Below are 9,334 nucleotides of genomic sequence, written 5' to 3' on the forward strand. Positions count from 1 at the left end.
CATCCACACTACGCCCTGCCTGCCCGTCTCCCATGGGTGAGTGGACACAGCCAGATCCACACTGCGACCTGCCTGCCAGTCTCCCATGGGTGAGTGGACACAGCCACATCCACACTGCGCCCTGCCTGCCCGTCTCCCATGGGTGAGTGGACACAGCCACATCCACACTGCGCCCTGCCTGCCCGTCTCCCGTGGGTGTGTGGACACGGCAAGATCCAAACTGCGCCCTGCCTAACTGTCTCCCATGGGTGCGTGGACACAGCCAGTTCCACACAGAGTCCTACCTGCACGTCTCCGGTGCGTGTGTTGACACAGCCAGTTCCACACTGTGCCCTGCCTGTTCATCACCCATGGGTGAGTGGACTCAGCCAGATCCACACTGCGCCCTGCCTGCCCATCTCCCGTGGGTGAGTGGACACAGCCAGATCCACACGGCGAATAGCCTGCCCGTCTCCCATGGTTGAGTGGACACAGCCACATCCACACTGCGCCCTGCCTGACCGTCTCCCTTGGGTTTTTGGACACAGCCACATCCACACGACGCCCTGCCTGCCCGTCTCCCGTGAGTAAGTGGACACAGCCAGTTCCACACAGAGCCCTGCCTGCCCATCTCCTTTTGGTGAGTGGACACCTCCACATCCGTACTGCGCCCTGCATGCCCGTCTCCCATGGGTGAGTGGACACAGCCAGTTCCACACTGCGCCTAGCCTGCCCGTCACCCATGGGTGAGTGGACACAGCTAGATCCACACTGCGCCCGGCCTACTCGTCTCCCGTGCTTGTGTGGACACAGTCAGTTCCACACTGCGCCCGGCCTGCTCGTCTCCCGTGCTTGTGTGGACACAGTCAATTCCACACAGAGCACTGCCTGACCGTCTCCCGTAGGTGTGTGGACATAGCCAGTTCCACACTGCGCTCTGCCTTCTCGTCACCCATGCGTGAGTGGACACAGCCAGATGTACACTGCGTCCTGCATGCCCGTCTCCCGTTTGTGTGTGGACACAGCCAGATCCACATGGCTCCCAGCCTGCCCGTCTCCCGTGGGTGTGTTGACACAGCCACATCCACACAGCACCCTGCCTGACCATCTCCCGTGGGTGAGTAGACACAGCCAGTTCCACACTGCGCCCTGCCTGCCCATCTCCCATGGGTGAGTGGACACAGCCAGTTCCACACTGCGCCCTGCCTGCCAGTCTCCTGTGGGTGAGTGGAGATAGCCACATCCACACAGCACCCTGCCTGCCCGTCTCTTGTGGGTGTGTGTACACAGCCATTTCCAAACTGCGCCCTGCTTGCCCGTCAACCATGTGTGAGTGGACACAGCCAGATCCACACAGCACCCTGCCTGCCCGTCTCCGGTGGGTGTGTGGACACAGCCATATCCACACAGCGACCTGCCTGCCCGTCTCCCATGGGTGAGTGGACACAGACAGATCTACACAGTGCCCTGCATGCCCGTCGCCGGTGGGTGTGTGGACACAGCCAGATCCACACAGTGCCCTGCCTGCCCGTCTCCCATGGGTGAGTGGACACAGCCAGATCCACACAGCGCCCTGCCTGCCCATCTCTGGTGGGTGTGTGGACACAGCCAGATCCACACAGCGCCCTGCCTGCCCATCTCCCATGACTGTGTCGACACAACCAGATTCACACGGCGCCCAGCCTGCCCGAATCCCGTGGGTGAGTGGACACAGCCACATCCGCACAGCACCCTGGCTGACCGTCTCACATGGGTGTGTGGACACAGCCAGTTCCACACAGCGCCCTGCCTGCCCGGCTCCCGTGGGTGAGTGGACACAGCCACATCCACACAGCACCCTTTCTGACCATCTCCCATGGATGTGTGGACACAGCATGTTCCACACAGCGCCCTGCCTGCCCGTCTGCCGTGTGTGAGTGGACAGAGCCAGATCCACATAGCGCCCTCCCTGCCCGTCTCCCGTGAGTGTAGGTACACGGCAACTTCCACACGGCGCCCAGCCGGCCCGTCTCCCATGCGTGAGTGGACACAGCCACATCCACACAGCGCCCTGCCTGCCCGTCTACCGTGGGTCAGTGGAAACAGCCAGATCTACACTGCGCCCTGCCTTCCCGTCTCCCGTGGGTGAGTGGACACAGCCACATCCACACTGCGCCCTGCCTCCACGTCTCCCGTGGGTGTGTGGACACGGCAAAATCGACACTGCGCCCTGCCTCCCTGTCTCCTGTGGGTGAGTGGACACAGCCAGTTCCACACAGCGCCCTGCCTGACCGTATCCCATGGGTAAGTGGACACACCCAGATCCAAACAGCGCCCTGCCTTCCCGTCTCCGGTGGGTGTGTGGACAAAGCCAGATCCACACAGACCTCTGCCTGCCCATCACCCATGGGTGAGTGGACACAGTCAGATCGACACTGTGCCCTGCCTGCCTGTCTCCCGTGGGTGAGTGGAAACAGCAGAATCCACACTGCGCGCTGCCTGCTCATCTCCCGTGGGTGAGTGGACAGAGCCAGATACACACGGCGCCCAGCCTGCCCATCTCCCATTGTTGAGTGGACACAGCCACATCCACAAAGCACCTTGCCTGACCATCTCCCATGGGAGTGTGGACACAGCCAGTTCCACACAGCGCACTACCTGCCCGTCTCCGGTGGGTGTCTGGACAGAGCAAGTTCCACACTGCGCTCTGCCTGCCCGTCTCCCGTGGGTGAGTGGACACAGCCACATCCACACTGCGCCCTGCCTCCCGTTTACCGTGGGTGTGTGGACACACCAGTTCCACACTGCGCCCTGTCTGCCCGACAACCCTGGGTGAGTGGAACCAGCCAGTTCAACACTGGGCCCTGCCTGCCCATCTCCCATGAGTGTGTGGACACGGCAAGATCCACACTGTGCCCTACCTGCCCGTCTCCTGTGGTTGAGTGGACACAGCCAGTTCCACACTGCGCCCTGCCTGCCCGTCCCCCGTGGGTGAGTAGACACAGCCAGATCCACACAGTGCTGCGACCTGCCTGCCCTTCTCCCATGGGTTAGTGGACATAGCCAGATCCTCACAGTGCCCTGCCTGCCCGTCTCTCATGAGTGTGTCGACACAACCAGATCCACATGGCGCCCAGCCTGCACGTCTCCCATGGGTGTGTGGACACAGCCAGATCCACACAGCGCCCTGCCTGCCCGTCGCCCGTGGGTGAGTGGACACAGCCAGATCCACACTGCACCCTGCCTGCCCGTCTCCCCAGGGTGAGTGGACACAGCCAGATACACACAGCACCCTGCCTGCCCGTCTCCCATGGGTATGTGGACACGGCCAGAACCACACTGCACTCTGCATGACCGACTCCCGTGGGTGTGTAGACACAGCGAGTCCCACACAGAACCCTGACTGGCAGTCTCCCATGGGTGTGTGCACACAGCCGGATCCACACGACGCCCAGCCTGCCCGTCTCCCATGGGTGTGTGGACACAGTCAGATGCACATGGCACCCAGCCTGCCCGTCTCCAGTGAGTGAGTGGACACAGCCAGATCTACACTGCGCCCTGCCTGCCCATCTACTGTGGGTGTGTGGTCACAGCCAGTTGCACACAGTGCCCTGCCTGCCCGTCTCCAGTGCGTGTGTGGACACAGCCAGTTCCACACTGCGCCCTGCCTGACCGTATCCCATGGGTGTGTGGAAACAGCCAGATCCACTCAGCGCCCTGCCTGCCCATTTCCCGTGGGTGAGTAGACACTGCCATTTCCACACTGCGCCCTGCCTGCCCATCTTCCGTGGCTGAGTGAAGACAGGCACATCCACACAGAGTCCTGCCTGCCCATCTCTGGTGGTGGTTGTGGACACTGCCAGTTCCAAACTACGCCCTGCCTGCCCGTCACAAATGTGTGAATGGACACAGCCACATCCACACTGCGCCCTGCCTGCCAGTCTCCCGTGGGTGTGTGGATACGGCAAGATCCACACTGCGCCCTTCCTGCCCGTCTCCCGTGTGCGAGTGGGCACAGCCACATCTATACTGCGCCCTGCCTGCCCGTCTGCTGTGTGTGAGTGGACACAGCCAGATCCGCACTGCACCCTGCCTGACCGTCTGCCGTGGGTCAGTGGACATAGCCAGATCCACACAGCACCCTCTCTGCACGTCTCCCGTGGGTGAGTGGACACAGCCAGATCCACACTGCGACCTGCCTGCCTGTCTCCCGTGGGTGAGTGGAAACAGCCAGATCCGCACTGCGCCCTCACTGCCCGTCTCTTGTTGGTGAGTGGACACAGCCAGATCTGCACTGCGCCCTGCCTGACCGTCTGCCGTGGGTGATTGGACACAGCCAGATATGCACTGCGCCCTGCCTGCCCTTCTGCCGTGGGTCAGTGGACATACCCAGATCCACACAACACCCTCTCTGCCCGTCTCCCGTGGGTCAGTGGACACAGCCAGATCCGCACTGCGCCCTGCCTGCTCGTCTCCCGTGGGTAGTGGACAGAGCCAGATCCGCACAGGCCCTGCCTGCCCGTCTGCCGAGGGTGAGTGGACACAGCCAGATCCGCACTGCGCCCTGCCTGCCCGTCTGCCGTGGGTCAGTGGACATAGCCAGATCCACACAGCACCATCTCTGCCCGTCTCCCGTGGGTGAGTGGACACAGCCAGATCCGCACTGCGACATGCCTACCCGTCTACCGTGGGTCGGTGGACATAGCAAGATCCACACAGCACTCTCTCTGCCCGTCTCCCGTGGGTGAGTGGACACAGCCAGATCCACACTGCGCCTTGCCTACCCATCTCCATGGGTGAGTGGACACAGCCAGATCCGCACTGCGCCCAGCCTGCCCGTCTCCCGTGGGTGAGTGGACACAGCCAGATCCGCACTGAGCCCTGCCTGCCCGTCTCCCGTGGGTGAGTGGACACAGCCAGATCCGCACTGCGCCTTGCCTGCCCGTCTGACGTGGGTCAGTAACATAGCCAGATCCACACAGCACCCTCTCTGCCCGTCTCCCATGGGTGAGTGGACACAGCCAGATCCGCACTGCGCCCTGCCTGCCCGTCTCCCGTGGGTGAGTGGACACAGCCAGATCCGCACTGCGCCCTATCTGACCGTCTGCAGTGGGTGAGTGGATACAGACAGATCCGCAGTGCGCCCTGCGTGCCCCTCTGCCGTGGGTCAGTGGACATAGCCAGATCAACACAGCACCCTCTCCGCCCGTCTCCCATGGGTGAGTGGACACAGCCAGATCCACACTGTGCCTTGCCTGCCCGTCTCCCGTGGGTGAGTGGACACAGCCAGATCCGCACTGCGCCCTGCCTGCCCGTCTGCCGTGGGTCAGTTGACATAGCCAGGTCCACACAGCACCCTCTCTGCCCGTCTCCCGTGGGTGAGTGGACACAGCCAGATCCGCACTGCGCCTTGCCTGCTTGTCTCCCGTGGGTGAGTGGAGACAGCCAGATCCGCACTGCGCCCTGCCTACTCATCTACCGTGGGTGAGTGGACACAGCCAGATCCGCACTGCGCCCTGCCTGCCCGTCTCCCGTGGGTGAGTGGATACAGCCAGATCCGCAGTGCGCCCTGCCTGACCGTCTCCCGTAGGTGAGTGGACACAGCCAGAACCGCACTGCGTCCTGACTGACCGTCTGCCGTGGGTGAGTGGACACAGCCAGATTCGCACTGCGCCCTGCCTGCCGGTCTGCCGTGGGTGATTGGACACAGCCAGATCCGCACTGCGCCCTGCTTGCCGGTCTGCCGTGGGTCAGTGGACATAGCCAGATCCAAACAGCATCCTCTCTGCCCGTCTTCCGTGGGTGAGTGGACACAGCCAGATCCGCACTGCGCCCTGCCTGACCGTCTGCCATGGGTGAGTGGACACAGCCAGATCCGCACTGCGCCCTGCCTGCCCGTCTGCCGAGCGTGATTGGACACAGCCAGATCCGCACTGCGCCCTGCCTGCCCGTCTGCCGTGGGTCAGTGGGCATAGTCAGATCCACACAGCACCCTCTCTGCCCGTCTCCCGTGGGTGAATGAACACAGCCATATCCACACTGCGCCTTGCCTGCCAGTCTCCAGTGGGTGAGTGGACACAGCCAGATCCGAACTGCACCTGCCTGCCCGTCTCCCGTGGGTGAGTGGACACAGCCAAATCCGCACTGTGACCTGCCTGCCTGTCTCCCGTGGGTGAGTGGACACAGCCAGATCTGCACTGCACCTTGCCTGCCCATCTCCCGTGGGTGAGTGGACACACCCAGATCCGCACTGCGCCCTGCCTGACCGTCTGCCGTGAGTCAGTGGACATAGCCAGATCCACACAGCACCATCTCTGCCAGTCTCCTGTGGGTGAGTGGATACAGCAAGATCCACACGGCGCCTTGCCTACTAGTCTCCCGTGGGTGAGTGGACACAGCCAGATCCGTACTGCGTCCTGGCTGCCCATCTGCCGTGGGTCAGTGGACATAGCCAGATCCACACAGCACCCTCTCTGCCCGTCTCCCGTGGGTGAGTGGACACAGCCAGATCCGCACTGCGCCTTGCCTGCCTGTCTCCCGTGGGTGAATGGACAGAGCCAGAACCGCACTGCGCAGTGCCTGCCCGTGTCCCGTGGGTGAGTGGACACAGCCAGAACCGCACTGCGCCCTGCCTGCCCGACTGCCGTGGGTGAGTGGACACAGCCAGATCCGCACTGCGCCCTGCCTGCCCGTCTGCCGTGGGTGAGTGGACACAGCCAGATCCGCACTGCGCCCTGCCTGCCCATCTGCCGTTGGTCAGTGGACATAGCCAGATCCACACAGCATTCTCTCTGCCAGTCTCCCGTGGGTGAATGGATACAGCCAGATCCACACTGTGCGTTGCTTGCCCGTCTCCCGTGTTTGAGTGGACACAGCCAGATCCGCACTGTGCCCTACCTGCCCGTCTCCCGTGAGACCGTGGACACAGCAAGATCCACACTGCGCCCTGCCTGCCCGTCTCCCGTGGGTGAGTGGATACAGCCAGATCCGCACTGCACCCTGCATGACCGTCTGCCGTGTGTGAGTGGACACAGCGAGATCCGACTGCGCCCTGCCTGCACGACTGCCTGGGTCAGTGGACATAGCCAGAACCACACAGCACCCTCTCTGCCCGTCTGCCGTGGGTGAGTGGACACAGCCAGATCCACACTACGCCTTGAATGCCCGTCACCCGTGGATAAGTGGACACAGCCAGATCCGCACTGCGCCCTGCTTTGCCATCTGCCGTGGGTGAGTGGACACACCCAGATCCGCACTGCGCCCTGCCTGCCCGTCTGCCGTGGGTCAGTGGACATAGCCAGATCCACACAGCACCCTCTCTGCTGGTCTCCGGTGGGTGAGTGGACACAGCCAGATCCACACTGCGCCTTGTCTGCCCGTCTCCCGTGTGTGAGTGGACACAGCTAGATCCGCACTGTACCCTGCCTGCCCGTCTCCCGTGGGTGAGTGGACACAGCCAGATCCGCACTGCGCCTGCCTGACCGTCTCCCCTGGGTGAGTGGACACAGCCAGATCCGCACTGCGCCCTGGCTGACCGTCATCTGTGGGTGAGTGGACACAACCAGATCCGCACTGCGCCCTGCCTGCCCGTCTGCTGTGGGTGAGTGGAGACAGCCAGATCCGCACTGCGCCCTGCCTACCCGTCTGCCGTGGGTCAGTGCACATAGCCTGATACATACAGCACCCTCTCTGCCCTTCTCCCGTGGGTGAGTGGACACAGCCAGATCCGCACTGCACCCTGCCTGCCCATCCGCCGTGGGTGAGTGGACACAGCCAGATCCGCACTGCGCCCTGCCTGCCCTTCTGCCGTGGGTGAGTGGCCACAGCCAGATCCGCACTGCGCCCTGCCGGCCCGTCTTCCGTGGGTGAGTGGACACAGCCAGATCCACACTGCGCCCTGCCTGCCCGTCTGCCGTGGGTCAGTGGACATAGCCAGATCCACACAGCACCCTCTCTGCCCATCTGCCGTGGGTGAGTGGACACAGCCAGATCCACACTGCGCCTTGCCTGCCCATCTCCCGTGGGTGAGTGGACACAGCCAGATCCGCACTGCGCACTGCCTGCACGTCTGCCGTGGGAGAGTGGACACAGCCAGATCCACACTGTGCCTTGCCTACCCGTCTCCCGAGGGTGAGTGGATACAGCAAGATCCGCACTGTGCCCTGCCTGACCGTCTGCCGTGTGTGAGTATACACAGCCAGATCCACACTGCGCCTTGCCTGCCCGTCTCCCGTGCGTGAGTGGAGACAGCCAGATCCGCACTACGCCCTGCCTGCTTGTCTGCCGTGGGTGATTGGACACAGCCAGATCCGCACTGCGCAGTGCCTGCCCGTCTGCTGTGGGTCAGCGGACATAGCCAGATCCACACAGCACCCTCTCTTCCCGTCTCCCGTGGGTGAGAGGACACAGCCAGATCCACAATGCGCCTTGCCTGCCCGTCTCCCGTGGGTGAGTGGACACAGCCAGATTCGCCCTGCGCCTTGACTACCCGTCTCCCGTGGGTGAGAGGACACAGCCAGATCCGCACTGCACCCTGCCTGCCCGTCTCCCGTGGGTGAGTGGACACAGCCAGATCCGGACTGCACCCTGCCTGACCGTCTGCCGTGGGTGAGTGGACACAGTCCGATCCGCACCTTGCCCTGCCTGCTCGTCTGCCGTGGGTCAGTGGACATAGCCATATCCACACAGCACCCTCTCTGCCCGTCTCCCTTGGGTGAGTGGACAAGCCAGATTGACACTGCGCCTTGCCTACCAGTCTCCCGTGTGTGAGTGGACACAGCCAGATCCGCACTGCGCCCTGCCTGCCCGTTTGCCGTGGGTCAGTGGACATAGCCAGATCCACACAGCACCCTATCTGCCCGTCTCCCGTGGGTGAGTGGACACAGCCAAATCCACACTGCGCCTTGCCTGACCGCCTCCCGTGGGTGAGTGGACACAGCCAGATCCGCACTGCGCCCTGCCTGCCCGTCTGCCGTGGGTGACTGGACACAGCCAGATCCACACTGCGCCTTGCCTGCCCGCCTCCCGTGGGTGAGTGGACACAGCCAGATCCGCACTGCGCCCTGCCTGCCCGTCTCCCATGGGTGAGTGGACACATCCAGATCCGCACTGCGCCCTGCCTGACCGTCTGCCGTGGGTGAGTGTACACAGCCATATCCGCACTGCGCCCTGCCTGCCCGTCTGCCGTGGGTCAGTGGACATAGCCAGATAAAAACAGCACCCTCTCTGCTCGTCTCCCGTGGGTGAGTGGACACAGCCAGATCCACACTGCGCCTTGCCTGCATGCCTCCCGTGGGTGAGTGGACACAGCCAAATCCACACTGCACCCTGCCTGCCGTCTTCCGTGGGTGATTGGACACAGCCAGATCCAAACTGC

Source organism: Microcebus murinus, chromosome 21 (assembly GCF_040939455.1).
Source record: "Microcebus murinus isolate Inina chromosome 21, M.murinus_Inina_mat1.0, whole genome shotgun sequence".
NCBI lineage: Eukaryota > Metazoa > Chordata > Mammalia > Primates > Cheirogaleidae > Microcebus > Microcebus murinus.